At 43.3% G+C, this 19211-nt stretch overlaps 1 pseudogene; it reads left to right on the forward strand.

The window, feature by feature from the left end:
• The window catches only part of LOC112076659 (NLR family CARD domain-containing protein 3-like), a 54028-nt pseudogene extending 35687 nt beyond the window's left edge, over nt 1–18341 (forward strand).
• The last annotated feature ends 870 nt before the right edge of the window (nt 18342–19211 follow it).

A 19211-nucleotide genomic window follows, 5' to 3' on the forward strand; every position in this document is an offset into this window, starting at 1 on the left:
TACGCAGTAGAGCGCACGGTGTTCTCCTGTACGTTCATAGCCCGGTGCGGGTTATTCCACCTCCCCGCACTGGTAGGGCTAGATTGGGCATTGAGCCAGGTGCATGAGCGCGGCTCAACGCGTCTGGTCCCCAGTGCGTCTCTCGGCCCGGTTACATGGCACCAGCCTTACGCATGGTGTCCCCGGTTCACCTGCATAACCAGTGCGGGCTTTCCACCTCGCCGCACTGGCAGGGCGACGGGGACCATTCAACCAGTAAGGTTGGGCAGGCTCAATGCTCAAGAGAGCCAGTACGCCTGCACGGTCCGGTATTCCGGCGCCACCTCCCCGCCCCAGACTAGTACCAACAGTGCCTACACCACGCACCAGGCTTCCAGTGCGTTTTCAGAGCCCTGTTCCTCCTCCACGCACTCTCCTGTGGTGCGTGTCTCCAGCCAGTGCCTCCAGTTCCGGCACCACGCACTAGCCACTGTGCGTCTCCAGCTTGAAACACTGTTCCTTCTCCGTACTAGTCCTGATGTGCGTGCCCTCAGCCCGGTGCACCAGTGCCGGTACCACGCACCAGGCACAGAGTGCGCTTCGAGAGGTCAGTGTGCCCTGTCCCTGCTCCCCGCACTAGCATTGAAGTGTGTCTCCAGTCCGGTGCCTCCAGTTCCGGCACACGCACCAGGTTACAGTGCGCCTTATCCGGCCAGAGCCATCCGTCTCCACCCAGACGCCGTACTGACGCCATCCCGGTCTCCCCAGCGCCGTCTGAGCCATCCGTCTCCCAGTGCCATCTGAGCCATCCGTTCCCAGTGCCATCTGAGCCCTCCCTCCCCAGTGCATCTGAGCCATCCGTCTGCCCAGTGCCTCTGAGCCATCCGTCTGCCCAGTGCCGCTGAGCCATCGTCTGTCCCGAGCCATTAGAGCGCCCGTCTGTCCCGAGCCGTCAGAGCCGTTCGTCAGTCAGGATCTGCCAGAGCCGCCAACCAGACAGGATCTGCCAGAGCCGCCAACCAGACAGGATGCGCCATGAGCGCAACCAGACAGGACTGCCAGACGCCGCCAACCAGACAGGACCTGCCAGAGCCCGCCAGCCAGACAGGACCTGCCAGAGCCGCCAAGCCAGACCGTGGACGCTGCCAGACGCAGCCAGGCCAGACTCAGGACCAGACATGAGCGTCCAGAGCCGCGTCCCGAGGCGCACAGCCCATGAGCGGTCTCAACGGCAGCGCCGCAGCCGAGCGTCCGATGAGCGCAGCCAGAGACCGCGGGGTCCAGACCGCAGCCAGCATGAGCGATCAGGCGTCAGCAGCGATGACCGTCAGGCCAGCCACCTTGAGCCGTCCAAGAGCCGGTCAAGCCAGCCCGAGCTGCCGAATAATGCCCGTCAGAGCTGTCTCCTCTGTCCGGAGCTACCTCTCTGTCCTGAGCTACCTCTCTGTCCTGAGCTACCCCTCTGTCCTGAGCTACCTCTCTGTCCTGAGCTACCTTATCCCGGTGCTGCCCCTTATCTCGACGTTACCCTTTAAATTAAGTGGGTGGAATAGGAGGGTAGTCATTCAGAGGGGAATACGGAAGCTGGGATTGACTATGGTGGGGTGGGGACCTCGCCCAGAGCCTGAGCCACCACCGTGGTCAGATGCCCACCCAGACCCTCCCCTAGACTTTTGGTGGTGCGTCCGGAGTACGCACCTTGAGGGGGGGGGGGTTATGTCACGTTCGTGTTAGTCGGTCAGGGCGTGAGTTTGGGTGGGCAGTCTATGTTATGTGTTTCTATGTTGGTTAATGGGTGACCTGATATGGTTCTCAATTAGAGGCAGGTGGTTTTCATTTCCTCTGATTGAGAGCCATATTAAGGTAGGTGTTTTCACATTGTTTGTTGTGGGTGGTTGTTTCCTGTGTCTGTATGTTGCGCCACACGGGACTGTTTCGGTTTGTTTGTTCGTTCGGTTTTTGTGTAGTCTGTTTTTCCTGTTCGTGCGTTCTTCGTGTTATGTAAGTTCTTATGTTCAGGTCAGTCTACGTCATTTGTTGTTTTGTATCTATTCAAGTGTTCTTTGTTTTTTCGGTTCAGTTAATAAATCATTATGTCATTTCACCACGCTGCGTTTTGGTCGAATCCATTGAAATCCGTTACAGAAACATTTTTATGTAATTAATTTCATTATTCTTTTGGCCAAATTTCATATACACAAATGTAAATTTACTAACAAAAAAAGAAATTTTCTTACCCGACAAAAAGAAATTGAACTGTATTTTAAGACTATTAAATACTCTACTAACAAAAAAGCTGTTAGGATTGTAAGTGTATGTATGTCCCTTAAGGTCCTTGTGTAATTGTAATGTGATATTGTACCCCCTAGCTCGATTGTCCATTATATATAATCTATATATACTTGTGTTCCCTTATGTACTTTCTGTAATGATTTGTTGTTAATAAAAAATAAAAAATAAAAAAAGGACAGCCAGTAGCTACTTTCCTTACTGAGGAGTTGGCAACACTGCCTCACTTGCCAGATGAAGCTAGCTGGCTGCTTATAACGTTAGCTTTGGGCAACAGGGTTAAGTAGCTGGCTAGCTATTTATTTCCATGAACTTTTTTGTACAGCTTTGACAATGCTACTGATAGTAGTGGTGGCGCTTGGCTTGCACGTGCAAATTCATCACACACAACATTCTATAATAGAACTGTGTTATTTGACGCGTCAAACTAAAAGCTTATTTAACGCGTCAAATAGTGTTATTTGACGTGTATTTTAGACACGCAAATACCCAAACGGCGTTCCATTATCAATCAATTACACACACAGGTCCCATAAGTTACTAGCCACATACAGTAGTTAGCTACACATCCTCCACTTCTCTCCCTCGAATGCGAGGATTTTCAATTTGTTGCACAGCATCACTGACATATTTCACCTCGACTGACTGAAGCGCCGTAATTGACGGATCCACCATTAACGGGTRGTCTTCATCAGTTGCCTCCCAAGGCGGGGCTCGACCTCGACTTTGGTGAGCTCGTCTGAGTCGCTGATGATGGCGGCGCTCCGGCTCAGGTAAAAAAGTAGTAGCCAATAAATTGACGCCACTGATCGACTGAACCAGCTCAACATCATTACTATTTAAACATCTAGCGATTTCACTCTCCCTGGAATCCATCGATACAGTAGAAAGCTAAGATAACTATCTACAAGCTAATGTGTAGTCAGTAGTGACAGTGACTATGTTGATGGGTTTTGAAAAGCGAGTGTACCCTGAGGTACACTTTTTTTTCTGCGGATGATACAGTAACTTTGACAAATTTGGGCAAACAGGAAAATCATCAGGCTATTCAATCGGTTGTAGCTTCATTCAAATATATTGTAACAACCCTGGGTTTATAAGCGCGGATATCGACTCTGCCGCTTGAGCATGCTTTTGCGGCACAGTCGATAGCGCGCTGGACTTCGGCTGGGTCGASGGTTCGAGACCTGCTCCCTGCCTATTTCATTACAATATATAGATTGCTAGCTAGTTTGTAATTCATTTATTATTTCGGAATAGGGGAGGGTTGCAAAAAATCTAAATGTTCAAAAACACAATGTATATATGCAAATTGCCCATTGCAACTTCCAACTGATTATGAAAGAGCGAGTCACATACATGGGAGGCGTATGCAAGCAGATATGGAAATGTGGATAGGATGGAATACATTTTATATTAAAACCTGCAAAAGAGCAAATGTAAACTAGGGATACAATGCACTACCCTCCCCTGTACCCAATGAAAAACCACACAACACTCCCCAAAGTAATTTTTTTTGGGGGGGATAACCCTCCCCTATTTCGATCTGTCCCCTTTTAGCCTGCCCCTGATCAGAATTTGCAACAAGCGGTCGGAAGAGCAATATCCATAGTAGTATGGAAGAAGCCAGAGTTGTAATGTGAAGCTGGTTATCTTTAGAAAACACTGAGTAGATTTAGCTTGCTTCGTTGGATTCCCCTCAGGTGAAACTCCACCTCCTTATATAACAGGTTCTGAATGTAGTTGGCTGTGTATGGAAAATGTATGCTATTTTCAGGAGACAAAAGACAGGTAGGCAACTTCTCCGAATTGCTTAAAAGAACATGCACCAGTAACAAAATAGGCTAGCCTACTGTTAATCCATGTGTTTACAGATATASCTAACCTGAAGTTAAAACGCCATAAAGTGCAGCTGCTAGGGCTGTGGCGATACCAGTATCGCAAATGGAAACGCAAAGCAGACCAACAACTTTGGTCCTTTAAAAACCTACTGTATGTGAAATAGTGTGTGCTAATGTTTTGTCACATCTACTGGAGAGATATTCTTTGGCTGCATTCCAAACACGTAAAAATGTAAAATACACACTATCTCCTCTCAGCCCTTAAATTAAGTGGACACTTCTGATTATGTATCATGATGTATGATCAATTGAAACTTGCAGGGAAATGTGTCACTTATGCACTAGTCATTTCATATCTTGGCTATAAGTCAATGCATCCGCAGACGTCGAATGCTAGCCATCCGACGATATCAGGTCAATCGAAAATTACAATGTATAAGTGTGATGTCAGGGAAAGTTGTATGCGCTAGCTAACGTTTCCAAAAGCTAAACAAACAAAAGCATCATTAATCTCACGATACTTGTTTGTGCCGTCATGTGCATTATTGAATTTATTTACATTTGTTTTTACTTACATTTGTATGTTCACTTCTCCATATTGATGTTGGTTATACGGTTTGGCTGACTTTTCTTAGGGGATGTACAATCATCGCCAATAGAATTATGGGCCGTTTCAGGCCCCGGAGTGAACATAATTGTACACTCGCAAACTCAATCACAAACAAGGGGCTGAGGAGCTTAAGTTGCTAACTTCAGCGGGGATTCCCCCAAGATTCCCCCAAGGGCATAAGGCGAGGGTAAGTGGAGGAGGGTGTGTCTTTATATGTTTGAAACGCAGCCTTTGTCTACACCTATTCAGCATCGTTCACACCCACTTAAACCGTAGCCCCACCTATCTCTTTAAGGTTTCACATATGAGGCAATGTGCTAAAAGGAGTGAGTAAGAAGGTGTAATAAACAACAAAATATTTCAAGACTGAAAGTGGTGAAAGTAGTAGTAAAAATACACTTTATGTAGTCCTTGGCCTATATCCTAATCTGACTTTGGTGCAGGTCATGTTATTCTTCACATTACAGTCTCTAGTAAAAAACACTATAAAATCAAATCAACGTTTTATTTGTCACATGCGCAGGATACAGAAGGTGTAAACGGTACAGTGAAAATGGTTACTTGCATATTTGCATACTAGCAATATAAAAAAAAAAATAGAAAATGTTCAGTTACAAATATTGTATAAATATTTGCTAATTATTAGATGACGTTTACCCAGACACACTTGTCTAAATTGATGGGTCATGTGAAAGAAATTCTATAACCACCCCCCAGCCACATCTAGCTGAGTGGATGGGTCACTATTGTCTATACATGTACACATGTTCATATAAATCAAATCAAATTTTATTTGTCACATACACATGGTTAGCAGATGTTAATGCGAGTGTAGCGAAATGCTTGTGCTTCTAGTTCCGACAACGCAGTAATATCCAACGAGTAATCTAACCTAACAATTTCACAACAATTACCTGATACACACAAGTGTAAAGGAATGAATAAGAATATGTACATAAAAAATATATGAATGAGTGATGGTATAGAACGGCATAGCCAAGATGCAGTGGATGGTATAGAGTACAGTATATACATATGAGATGAGTAATGTAGGATATGTAAACGTATAAAAGGGGCATTGTTTAAAGTGGCTAGTGATACATGTATTACATCAAGATGGCAAGATGCAGTAGATGGTATAGAGTACAGTATATACATATGAGATGAGTAATGTAGGGTATGTAAACATTATATGAAGTGGCATTGTTAAACAATGTGGCTAGTGGCTAGTGATACATTTATTACATAAATGTTTCCATTATTAAAGTGGCTGGAGTTGAGTCACTATGTTGGCAGCAGCCACTCAATGTTAGTGATGGCTGTTTAACAGTCTGATGGCCTTGAGATAGAAGCTGTTTTTCAGTCTCTCGGTCCTGCTTTGATGCACCTGTACTGACTCGCTTCTGGATGATAGCGGGGTGAACAGGCAGTGGCTCGGGTGGTTGTTGTCCTTGATGATCTTTTTGGCCTTCCTGTGACATCGGGTGGTGTAGGTGTCCTGGAGGGCAGGTAGTTTTTCCTCCGGTGATGTGTTGTGCAGACCTCACTACCCTCTGGAGAGCCTTACGGCTGTGGGTGGAGCAGTTGCCGTACCAGGCAGTGATACAGCCCAACAGGATGCCTCAATTGTGCATCTGTAAAAGTTTGTGAGTGTTTTTGGTGACAAGCAGAATTTCTTCAGCCTCCTGAGGTTGAAGAGGCGCTGCTGCACCTTCTTCACCACGCTGTCTGTGTGGTTGGACCATTTCAGTTTGTCCAGATGTGTACGCCGAGGAACTTAAAACTTTCTACCCTCTCCACTACTGTCCCGTCGATGTGGATAGGGGGGTGCTCCTTCTGCTGTTTCCTGAAGTCCACGATCATCTCCTTTGTTTTGTTGACGTTGAGTGTGAGGTTATTTTCCTGACACCACACGCCGAGGGCCCTCACCTCCTCCCTGTAGGCTGCCTCGTCGTTGTTGGTAATCAAGCCTACCACTGTAGTGTCGTCTGCAAACTTGATGATTGAGTTGGAGGCGATCATGGCCACGCAGTCGTGGGTGAACAGGGAGTACAGGAGAGGGTGAGAACGCACCCTTGTGGGGCCCCAGTGTTGAGGATCAGCGGGGTGGAGATCTTGTTACCTACCCTCACCACTGGGAGGCGGCCCGTCAGGAAGTCCAGGACCCAGTTGCACAGGGCGGGGTCGAGACCCAGGGTCTCGAGTTGATGACGAGTTTGGAGGGTACTATGGTGTTAAATGCTGAGCTGTAGTCGATGAACAGCATTCTGACATAGGTATTCCTCTTGTCCAGATGGGTTTGGACAGTGTGCAGTGTGCAGTATAATACAATAGATGGCCGTAATCACCCCCAGACCCACCTGGCTAACTTGATGGGTCATCATCTGGCGAAGCGGAGTCTTTGGTTTAGACATGTAGCTAGCTAAACAATGAACCAGCATAATCCCAACACATACTTCTACCAATACAAACTGATTGTCTTAGCTGTAGTATGAATCTGTAGGTAGCTAAAGCTAACCAACTAGGTTCAATGTTAGCTAGCTAGCTATAGCTAACATTAGGCTATAACTAGCAATGCAAATGGATTTCTGATATGAATAATAATACTACACAGGTCATACACGTAACGTTAGCTAGCGAGTTAGCAAGCTAACAGTACGCTTTAACTTGCAATGAAAACGACTTCCTGCCAAAACTAGAAACATATATCTGAAAATGTAGCTAGACTCTTACCCCCATATACATGGATGAACGCTTTACAGCAGACACATCTTGTTTGATCACCTTTGTGTCAAGTCACTCCGGTTCACACAGACTGTGGCGTGTGTAGAAAGTAGCCCATCACAACTTTATCCAACTGATCTTTGTCGATAGTGCCTGGTAAATTCAGGGCATCAATGTTGTTGAGAAAAGTAGCAACACTTTTGTAGTTCTTGATGGCTAACGTAATATCTTTCAAAAATCAGCKGTAGAAAGCATTATCAACACATACTGAACAGCTCATGTTATAGAGAGAAGCATGCTACATGGCAGACCAATCCAAACWCATCTCCCGGCATGTCCAGCCCATCCATTATCTCAGCTAAACATGGCTAGAGGGAAGGTTGCTTACTTTTTCTGTGGCTAAACCAACTAGGCTCGTAATTTAACAATTTTATTCATATTTACAGATGACATACACATTTATTATTAAGGCACATGAAAGTTTACATGTTCCAGAAGGCATTTCTGCCAAAATAAGAAATACACTTTAAAAAACACGTTCAAATGCCTCTCCTGTGAAGTAGTGACGTGCAACATACGCCTAGCTTCTTGAAACGAGTTAATTGATTGAATTTCTAATGGAAGAATGGTGTCGCATCCTGCGTCATGACTGCGTCATGTCCTTAAACAAAGCTATGTGCAGTGTTGATTTTATATATATTTTTTTGTAGGGGATTTATTCCTGTAGTATAGGCAATGAAATAGGCAATGCAACACTAAAATAAACACACATTTCCAAGAATATAAAATGTAATGAAAAGTAGCCAAAATATTTCCAAGTATTATGTCTAGATTCTTATTGTTATTAACACTTATGTATGCTTATTTGTTAGGCTACTCGTTTATAATAATAATAATAATTATTATTATTATGCGGGACACCGCAGCAAACTTGTGGGGGGGGGGGGGATTTCTTTTGTTGAAATCATTACTAAGAGATAAAGACAGTGACCATGTAACGATACTCTAAATCCTCCTCCTCAGACGAGGAGAGGAGAGAGGGATCTGAAGACCAATGTGCAGCGAGGTATGATGACATGATTTATTTAAGACACGACAAAACAACGAAGACAGAAAACGAACTATWCTTGAATAAACTACAAAACAAATAAACGATGAAAACAGACCTGGACACGAACTTACATATAACGTGAAGAACGCACGAACAGGTACACGACTACAAACAAACGCTACAGTCCCGTGTGGCACGAACATGCATACATACAGACACAGGAGACAACCACCCACAACGAACACTGTGAAACAACCTACCTAAATATGACTCTCAATTAGAGGAACGCCAAACACCTGCCTCTAATTGAGAGCCATACCAGGCAACCCTTAAACCAACATATAAACAGACAACATAGAATGCCCACCCAAACTCACGTCCTGACCAACTAACACATACAACAAACTAACAGAAATAGGTCAGGAACGTGACAGACCAGTCTAAAGTGATGCTGGGTGCATGTTTTGCTGTATTTTTAAGTATGGAAGGTGTAGGCTATACATGACTATTACCATTATTATAATTATTATTAGGCCCTTTAGCAGCAGTAATAGCAGTATTAAGATGCCCTTCACAAAACTAGTGGCAAAATAGTTTTTGTTTGGTATGGCTAATATTAGCTATATAAGCCATAATATTTGGGCTAGTTACAGTTGAAAAAATAGTGGCTTGTCCATAGTGAAGGCAAAGGAAACCACAGTGTGGCAAGTACCCATTCAGCTTGGGGGATTTTAACATTCAATTTAACCACTTCTCTGCTGTGTGTCAAATAAAGTGCTTTGTGTGTTCACAGGTCAGCACATCCTGATCAGAGGTCTTGCATGAATTACCCCGAGGAGAGGCACATTGTAGGACCCCTTGTACACAGTTCTTTTGAAATGCAAATCTAACTCAACAGTGTTGTCATCATCAACCAACATTGTTAATTCTCCTCCAGTGCTACCAACAGTATTTTCTTCCAGAAGTCACAGAATTTTCAGAGCGGATCAGAATCCCACTTGTGATTGGTAGATTATGTATGTCTTCCAACGTTGCTTTATTAAACTTGGAATATACTCCATGAGTTAATGCTCAAGAGGAGAAAATGAAGCACCTCTCGACATATGCTAAGTGTAACTGCCACTACTGGTAATAACTCTAAATCATTCAACCCAATCAACCACACACACTTCTAGCACATAAAGTAAGTATTTTGTCTTTATGACAGACTTAAGTCACAGGCAAAGTTTTGTTGCTCTCAGAAGAAAAACCTTAACTCAATTTGTCAGTTAAGTTTTTTGTTACATTGAATGTTATTGGTAACTATCCACACCTCTTGGATCTCAATGTTAAAATAGGGACCTTTCTTTTCCATTTCATAGTTTCAGTTTTGGTGGTTTTCTTCCGACAACAAGGAGGATGCAAGCTGGGTTGCACCTGTGCACTACTAACAATACTTAATTATGCACCAACAGTGAATTACAGGCATAGAGTATAAGGCTACAAAGCACCAAGACTTTATTTTGCACAACCCCCTATCAGGGTAGATCAGCTTCAACTGTCTAAGAAGTTGTATTTCTGTTAAGCTTGAAATGAATGTTCCATTGCACTGCAAGTGTTGCAAATAGTGCTGTTTTTTAAAAGTCCAGTGTGCCAAAATGAGTCTCTCTGGGGAGAAGGAGGGGGGAAGCAGTCCCTCTAGTATCTGTGAAGATACTGAAGAAGCCACTGCTTCTGGAATGAGTTTCTCAGGGAGTGAGGGAGCGATGTCCCCTAAACTAAGTTTTCCTGCCGAACAGGACACTGACAGAGAACTTAAGAGGTAAGATCATCAAATAGGTAAGTGTGAAGGAGCTAATATTTTGTCAAAACTCTTGTACGAACCAGTATTGGTTGCGAAGAATGGATAATATTAATTTATTTGTACATAATGTTTCCACCATAGTGACCGAAAAGAGGTTCTGGACATCAGAACTGCAATCACTAACCTCGATTTTGATGAAGACTTTTACTTCAATGAGTCTTTAGTGCAAGACATACATACTGCTCACCAGGGACTAGACCCTAATCCCTGACACTTGGAAGAGAAAAATATGTCACTATAGGGGCCGCTGTGCGGGCACCCTTATGAAACTACGTTGGCAAGTGGATAGACTGCCTTTACCATCCATTCTATTGGCGAATGTGCTATCTTTGGAGAATACAGTGCCTTCTGGAAAGTATTCAGACCCCTTGACTTTTTTCACATTTTGTTTAATTCCAGCCTTATTCTAAAATGGATCAAATTTGTTAAAATCCTCAGCAATCTACACACAATACCCCATAATGATAAAGTGAAAACATGTTTTTTGAATTTTTTGTCAAATTTATAACAAAAAATAGAAATACCTAATTTACATAAGTATTCAGACCCTTTGCTATGAGACTCGAAATTGAGCTCAGGTGCATCCTGTTTCCATTGATCACCCTTGATGTTTCTACAACTTGATTGGAGTCCACCTGTGGTAAATTTAAATTGATTGGACATGATTTGGAAAGGCACACACCTGTTTATATAAGTTCCCACAGATGACAGTGCTTGTCAGAGCAAAAACCAAGCCATAAGGTTGATGGAATTGTCCGTAGAGCTCCGAGACAGGATTGTGTCGAGGCACAGATCTGAGGAAGGGTACCAAAACATTTCTCCAGCATTGAAGGTCCTCAAGAACACAGTGGCCTCCATCATTCTTAAATGGAAGAAGTTTTGAACCACCAAGACTCTTCCTAGAGCTGGTCGAATGGTCAAACTGAGCAATCGGGGGGAAAGGCCTTGATCAGGAAGGTGACCAAGAACCCGATGGTCACTCTGAAAGAGCTCTAGAGTTCCTTTGTGGAGATGGGAGAACTTTCCAGAAGGACAACCATCTCTGCAGCACTCCACCAATCAAGCCTTTATGGTACAGTGGTCAGCCGGAAGCCACTCCTCAGTAAAAGGTACATGGCAGCCCGCTAGGAGTTTGTCAAAAGGCACCTAAAGACCCTCAGACCGTGAGAAACAAGATTCTCTGGTCTGATGAAACCAAGATTGAACTCCAGACTCTGGCTTGGCCACTCAAGGACATTCAGAAACTTGTCCCGAAGCCATTCCGTTGTCTTGGCTGTGTGCTTAGGGTCGTTGTCATGTTGGAAGGTTTGTAACGTCCTGACCAGAGTTCTTATGTGTTTTGCTTGTTTAGTGTTGGTCAGGACGTGAGCTGGGTGGGAATTCTATGTTGTGTGTCTAGTTTGTCTGTTTCTGTGTCCAGCCTAATATGGTTCTCAATCAGAGGCAGCTGTCAATCGTTGTCTCTGATTGAGAATCATATATAGGTGGCTTGTTTTGTGTTGGGGGATTGTGGGTGGTTGTTTCCTGTCTCTGTGTTTGTGTTCTGCACCAGATAGGACTGTTTCGGTTTGCCACATTTTTGTTATTTTGTTCGTTGTAAGTGTTCACTGTTTTCGTTTTATTAAACATGTTGAGCACTGGCTACGCTGCGTGTTGGTCCGATCCCTGCTACACTCTCTCTTCTAGTGAAGAGAGGGAAGGCTGCCGTTACAAGGTGAACCTTCTCCCCATTCTGAGGTCCTGAGCTCCCTGGAACAGGTTTTCATTGAGGATCTCTCTGTACTTTGCTCCGTTCATCTTTCCCTCAATCCTGACTAGTCTCCCAGTCCCAAGCGCTGAAAAACAACCCCACAGCATGATGCTGCCACCACCATGCTTCCCCATAGGGTGGGTGCCAGGTTTCCTCCAGACTTGATGCTTGGCTTTCAGGCCGAAGAGATCAATCTTATTTCGGTGCCATTTTGAAATAAGGCTTTAAGGTAATAAAATGTGGAAAAAGTCAAGGGGTCTGAATACTTTTCCAAATGCACTGTATTACCTAAACTACCTCGTACCCCTTGTGCACATTGACTCAATACCGGTACTCCTTGTACATAGCCTCGTTATTGTTATTTTATTGTAAACTCTGCATTGTTGGGGAAAGGCTCGTAATTAAGCATTTCATGGTAAAGTCTACACCTGTTGTATTCGGCGCATGTGACACATACAATTTTATTTTGTCACTATTTCATTCAAAACAGATATTTCATTCAAAACAGACATTTTGTTGGAGACAAATTTACTAGATCACTAACCTAAACCTAGCTGTATGTGCATTGACTGATGACAAATAAGTAACCAACCATAAAAAGAACAGTTGTACAAATCTAAAATGTGTGCAAACTCACCTATGTTGTATATTCAAATCCTGCCTTAAACAGGTTCAAGACAGACCGACCAGTCTCACCTGCACCTAGTGGTATCTCCATGAAGAGTGACCAGTCGATGGAACTTCCTATTTTATTCAGGGGTGGAGAATTATCCACTGGGAAAAGGTGAAACCTAAGATATAAGATGGTGTTTGATTATGGCATTTCCTTTTATTTAGCATCTTCTGTATAGATGAAGACTGATGTTATTGCTCTCTGTGCTCATTTTTACCCAGCAGTATCTCTGAGGAGAATGACCAGTCAATGGATAACCAACCCAGAGGTCCTACTGATGACAAAGTGTAAGTTATAACAGTTTGCACAGCATCCTACCTATTTTAAATACATTTTATTCACCAGCCATATGTCTGACATCTGGTACCTTTTTACTCTGAATTTACAGATAATAGGCTCCAATTCATCATTTAGGATGCCTAATTTTGCTTGTCATTAGATCCCTTGTCTACAGGACAACATCATTCAGTCTGACATACTAGAAATGTGAATAAAATTGCATGATTACTAAACTCAGCAAAATAAGAAACGTCCCTTTTTCAGGACCCTGTCTTTCAAAGATAATTAGTAGAAATCCAAATAACTTCACAGATCGTCATCGTAAAGAGTTTAAACACTGTTTCCCATGCTTGTTCAATGAACCATAAACAATTAATGAACATGCACCTGTGGAACGGTCATTAAGACACTAACAGCTTACAGACGGAAGGAAATGAAGGTCACAGTTACGAAAACATAGGACGCTAAAGAGGCCTTTCTACTGACTCTGAAAAACACCAAAAGAAAGATGCTCAGGGTCCCTGCTATCTGCGTGAACGTGCCTTAGGCATGCTGCAAGGAGGCATGAGGACTGCAGATGTGACCAGGGCAATAAATTGCAATGTCCGTACTGTGAAACGCCTAAGACAGCGCTACAGGGAGATAGGATGGACAGCTGATTGTCCTCGCAGTGGCAGACCACGTGTAACAACACCTGCACAGGATCGGTACATCGGAACATCACACCTGCGGGACAGGTACAGGATGGCAACAACAACTGCCCGAGTTACACCAGGAACGCACAATCCCTCCATAAGTGCTCAGACTGTCCACAATAGGCTGAGAGAGGCTGGACTGAGGGCTTGTAGGCCTGTTGTAAGGCAGGTCCTCACCAGACATCACCGGCAACAACGTTGCCTATGGGCACAAACCCACCGTCGCTGGACCAGACAGAACTGGCAAAAAGTGCTCTTCATTGACTAGTCACGGTTTTGTCTCATCAGGGGTGATGGTCAGATTCGCATTTATCGTCGAAGGAATTAGCGTTACACCGAGGCCTGTACTCTGGAGCGGGATCGATTTGGAGGTGGAGGGTCCGTCATGGTCTGGGGCGGTGTGTCACAGCATCATTGGACTGAGCTTGTTCAGGCAATCTCAACACTGTGCGTTACAGGGAAGACATCCTCCTCCTCCCTTCCTGCAGGCTCATCCTGACATGACCCTCCAGCGTGACAATGCCACCAGCCATACTGCTCGTTCTGTGCTTGATATCCTGCAAACAGAATGTCAGTTTCCTGTCATCCACGAAGAGCCCGATCTCAATCCCATTGAGCCATCTGCGGAACCTGTTGATCGGAGATGAGGCTTAGGTCCCATTCCCCCCAGAATAATTCCAGGACACTTGCTGGCCCTTGTGCGTGATAGATCGTAACATCTCAAAGCACGAACTGGCAAATCTGGTGCAGTCCATGAGGAGGAGATGCCCTGCAGTACTTAATGCAGCTGGTGGCCACACCAGATACTGCCTGTAACTTTTGATTTTGACCCCGCCTTTGTTCAGGGACACATTATTCAATTTCTGTTAGTCACATGTCTGTGGAACTTGTTCAGTTTATGTCTCAGTTGTTGAATCTTGTTATGTTCATACACATATTTACACATGTTAAGTTTGCTGAAAATAAGAAAATAAACGCTGTTGACAGTGAGAGGACATTTCTTTTTTTGCTGAGTTCATAATAGTGAGACCCAAGGTACCCAAGGTTTAGTGTAACTATCAGGAGATGCAGATAGCGTTGCCTCCCAGTAAAATGCACCAAATGTCCTATAATCTTCACTTAGCCTAACAAACTATAGAATGTCAAACTCTGTACTGTTTCATCATTGATCACTTCCAGATTAGAGTTTAGTTATATTATAAATGTTTACCCAAATCAATTTAATTAAATTCAACAAGGAACATGTATCTTTCTTTTCCACCTATAGGTACCCAACAGAAGTCCAGGAGAAAATGAAACCCTACTTGAAGAATAGGACATATTCTTTATTTGAGGGCATTGAAGATCAAGGAAAAAGGACACCTCTTAACAACATCTACACAGAGCTCTACATCACACAAGGTGGAAGTGGAGAGGTCAATTCTGAACATGAGGTGAGACAGATTGAGACAGCATGCAGTTGTCAAGTAGAACACGAGACATCAATCCAACTCAATGACATCTTCAAACCCTTACCTGGACAAGACAAGCCTATCAGAACAGTGCTGACAAGGGGAGTTGCTGGCATTGGAAAAACAGTGTCTGTGCTGAAGTTCATGTTGGACTGGGCTGAAGGAAAAGCAAACCAAGACATCCAGATCATCTTTCCACTTCCTTTTCGGGATCTGAACTTGATGAGAGATACAAATCAAAGTCTGATARAACTACTTCATCACTCCTTTATAGAAACAAAAGAATCAGAMATCTCAGAAAACGARCATGTTGTGTTTGTTTTTGATGGTCTGGATGAATGTCGCCTTCCTCTGGACTTCCAGAATAATAAGATCTGCTGTGATGTCACAGAGTCAACTTCAGTGGATGTGTTGCTGAACAACCTCATCAAAGGGAATCTGCTTCCGCTGTGCTCACATTTGGATAACATCCCGGACCTGCAGCAACCAATCAGATCCTCCGAGTGTGTTGACCAGGTGACAGAGGTACGAGGTTAATGACCCCAGAAAGGCAGGAGTACTTCAGGAAGAATCGGTGAAGGAGGACCTGCCAGCAGAATCATCTCACACATAAGAGCATCAAGGAGCCTCCACATCATGTGCACATTCCCGTCTTCTGTTGGATTTCAGCCATGTCCTAGAAGAGACTATTGGTTGAAGCAGAGATCGAGAGATCCCCCAAGAATCTAACTCAAATGTACGTACACTCATGTCTCCAGTCAAAACTGAGGATCAGAAGTATCCTGTAGAGCCTTCAACGATTTTTACTGGGATAAAGAGATGATTCTGGCACTGGGAAAACTGGCTTTTCAACAGCTAGAAAAAGGCCATCTGATATCTATGAGGAAGACCTGAGAGAGTGTGGCATTGACATCAAGGACGCGTCTGTGTACTCTGGAGTGTGCACTCAGATCTTCAGAGAAGAGTCTGGGCTTAACCAGATGAAGGTGTACTGCTTTGTACATCTGAGTATCCAGGAGTTTCTGGCTGCACTATATGTGTTCTCCATGTTCACTAACGACAACAACAATCTGATGGCTAAAGAGAGATCCCTCCGCAACAAAAACAGTCTATATGAAGATGGCAGTGGACAAGGCTTGCAGTTTGAAAATGGCCATCTGGACCTTTTCCTCCGCTTCCTTCTAGGCCTTTCACATGAGTCCAATCAGCATCTCCTACAAGGCCTACTGTACACCAACAGGAAGCGGCTCACAGAGCAACAAGGAACCAGTCAAGTACATCAAGGAGAAGAATCAGGAAGAACCTCCGTCTGGAGAGATGCATAATCTGTTCCACTGTCTGAATGAGATGAATGACATCTCGTAGTGAGAAATCCAAAGCTACCTGAGATCAGGAAGTCTCTCTAAATCTAAACTCTCATCTGGACAGTGGTCAGCTCTGATCTTCATGTTGCTGACCTCAGAGAAGCTGGATGTGTTTGACCTGAAGAAATACATCAGATCAGATGCATCTCTTCTCAAACTTCTCCCAGTTGTCAGATCCTCTAGAACAGCCCTGTAAGTGCTTAGTCAAGTTACATTCCAGACAGCATGCTAATGTAACATAATAATGAACATCAGCTTGCATTACCATTTAGGCTGACAACTCAGTCCCTAAGATGTTTTGTTGGCACCTGGGTATCTTGAGATGCACCTTTTTTTCCACAGGCTGAACGAATGTAAACTCACCAAGAAAAGCTGTGAGGCACTAGGTTCTGTTCTCAAATCAAACTCTTGCTGTCTGAGAGTGCTGGACATGAGTGGCAATAAACTTCAGGATTCAGGAGTGAAGCTGCTCTCTGCTGGACTGGGGGATCCACACTGTAAACTGGAGACATTGAAGTGAGTAACTTAGTGACTGTCTCCACTGCGAAGGAAAGTGGATGTTGTAATTATAAAGATGTACATTCTTCATCTTGTAAATGTAGATTTGTGTGGATTACGTAGCTGGATCATCACTGTAAACTGGAGAAACTGAGATGTGTGACTGTCAGATGTTATTATTAAGATGTAAATGAGAACTTAATGTTGTCTATAGCTAGGTTTCCGTCTACWTGGCGACAGATTTTCATTTTCCCATTAAATTGACTTGTTGCAGATAAGTTTGTGCGTGATGGTTTCCATGGTATTTTCAACTCTAGGCCATCTGATGGGGTTTGTCACTAAACATGTTGTGTTATATAGCGAATGTAGCCACTCTGGTATTGGCACTTGYCCTCTAGCCAACAGCTGGCAGATACAGTGAGGGTATATAGACTACATGATGAGATTATTATGGACAAAAGAGAGACGGCAGCTAAGCATCGRTCATCMTGTCACCAGAATARGACCCTGGATATTTATTGGAAATGAGCATCAAGCTCATCTTTCACCACCCTGTAAAGTTCATCATAACGTATTTCACCTGTAGACTAAAACTGCCTGCTTTCCTGAGTCGTAGTGGGAGGAACAACACAACATGTGACTCCAAATGTACTTCCATATGATGGTTATTATACCAATATTGTGTCTAATTAATACAATTAGACACAAAAAGATCCCACCTTGTCTAGCATATTTTGTTTTGTTGACATTTGGAAATGTAACTGACAAAGTTGCTGTTTCCATCAGGCCTGGCGTGACATTTTTTTTATTCACATGTACTTTACGCACATAAAAAGGTTGGATGGAAATGTAGTTAATATAGTTATAGATTTGTTTGTATCATTTTCTTTAGATGCAAAACTGAAATTTTCTGTAATATTTGATATTGTGGATCTTTTCTCCCTTACTTTCCACAGGCTGGCAGGCTGCAGCATCACAGAGGAAGGCTGTGCTTCTCTGGCTTCAGCTCTGAGGTCAAACCCCTCCCACCTGAAGGAGCTGGACCTGAGTGGAAATACTCCTGGAGTCTCTGGAGTAGAGCTGCTCTCTTCTCTATAAACTGGAGACACTGCAGTGAGTTTTACTGATCAGTTTCATGAGCACACTGATATAGTGATCAATAAGCCATTGTAGACATCCAGACACTGGGTCATATTCATTTTTTCAACAAAAAAAAAAATCTTTCTTATTGAACAAGTTTGGGTCCGTTTTGTTCTGTGTTCTTCTATTTCATCAAGAAGGCGCCAACAGAGATGGCAGCCTCGCTTCTAGTCCTTAAGAAACTGTGCAGTATTTCGTTTTTTATGTAATATTTCTTACATTGTTAGCCCAGAAAACCTTTATTATTATATGTATGTTATTTCATACAGCCGGGAAGAACTATTGGATATCAGAGATTTAAAAAAAAATGTACAAGGATTTCGCTACACTCGCAATAACATCTGCTAACCATGTGTATGTGACCAATAAGATTTGATTTAGTGAATACTACCTCTATTTGTCTATGCAGCTGTATGTGGACTTAAATCGAGTTCCCTTCTTTCTTTCCCAGGTTCAGTTATTGAAATCCCACTGAGATTCAGTGAAGGGAATGGCGCCCTCAGCTCCACGTCACTTGTTTTGATTGAATTGTAAATAGATGTAAATGTAGTTTAATGTTCGTTGATGTGTCTGTTTCTGTTTGCGTGTCAGTGCAGGTGCGTGTTCTTTTAATTTAGTAAAAAGCCTCCTTTATAAATTAAAAAAATATAGTATATATTTCCACCTTTATTTAACAGGTAGGCAGTTGAGAACAAGTTCTCATTTGCAACTGGACCTGGCCAAGATGAAAGCAAAGCAGTGGAGACACACACACAACACAGAGTTACACATGGAATAAACAAACATGCAGTCAATAATACAATAGAAAAAGTCTATATACAGTGTGTGCAAATGAGTAGGATAAGAGAAGGTAAGGCAATAAATAGGCCATGGTGGCGAAGTAATTACAATATAGAAATTAAACACTGGAATGGTAGATGTGCAGAAATCAATGTGCAAGTAGAGATACTGGGGTGAATAGGAGCAAGATAAATACAGTATGGGGGATGAGGTAGTTTGGATGGGCTATTTACGGATGGCTATT

This window comes from Salvelinus sp. IW2-2015, unplaced genomic scaffold (genome assembly GCF_002910315.2).
Source record: "Salvelinus sp. IW2-2015 unplaced genomic scaffold, ASM291031v2 Un_scaffold3911, whole genome shotgun sequence".
Taxonomy (NCBI): domain Eukaryota; kingdom Metazoa; phylum Chordata; class Actinopteri; order Salmoniformes; family Salmonidae; genus Salvelinus; species Salvelinus sp. IW2-2015.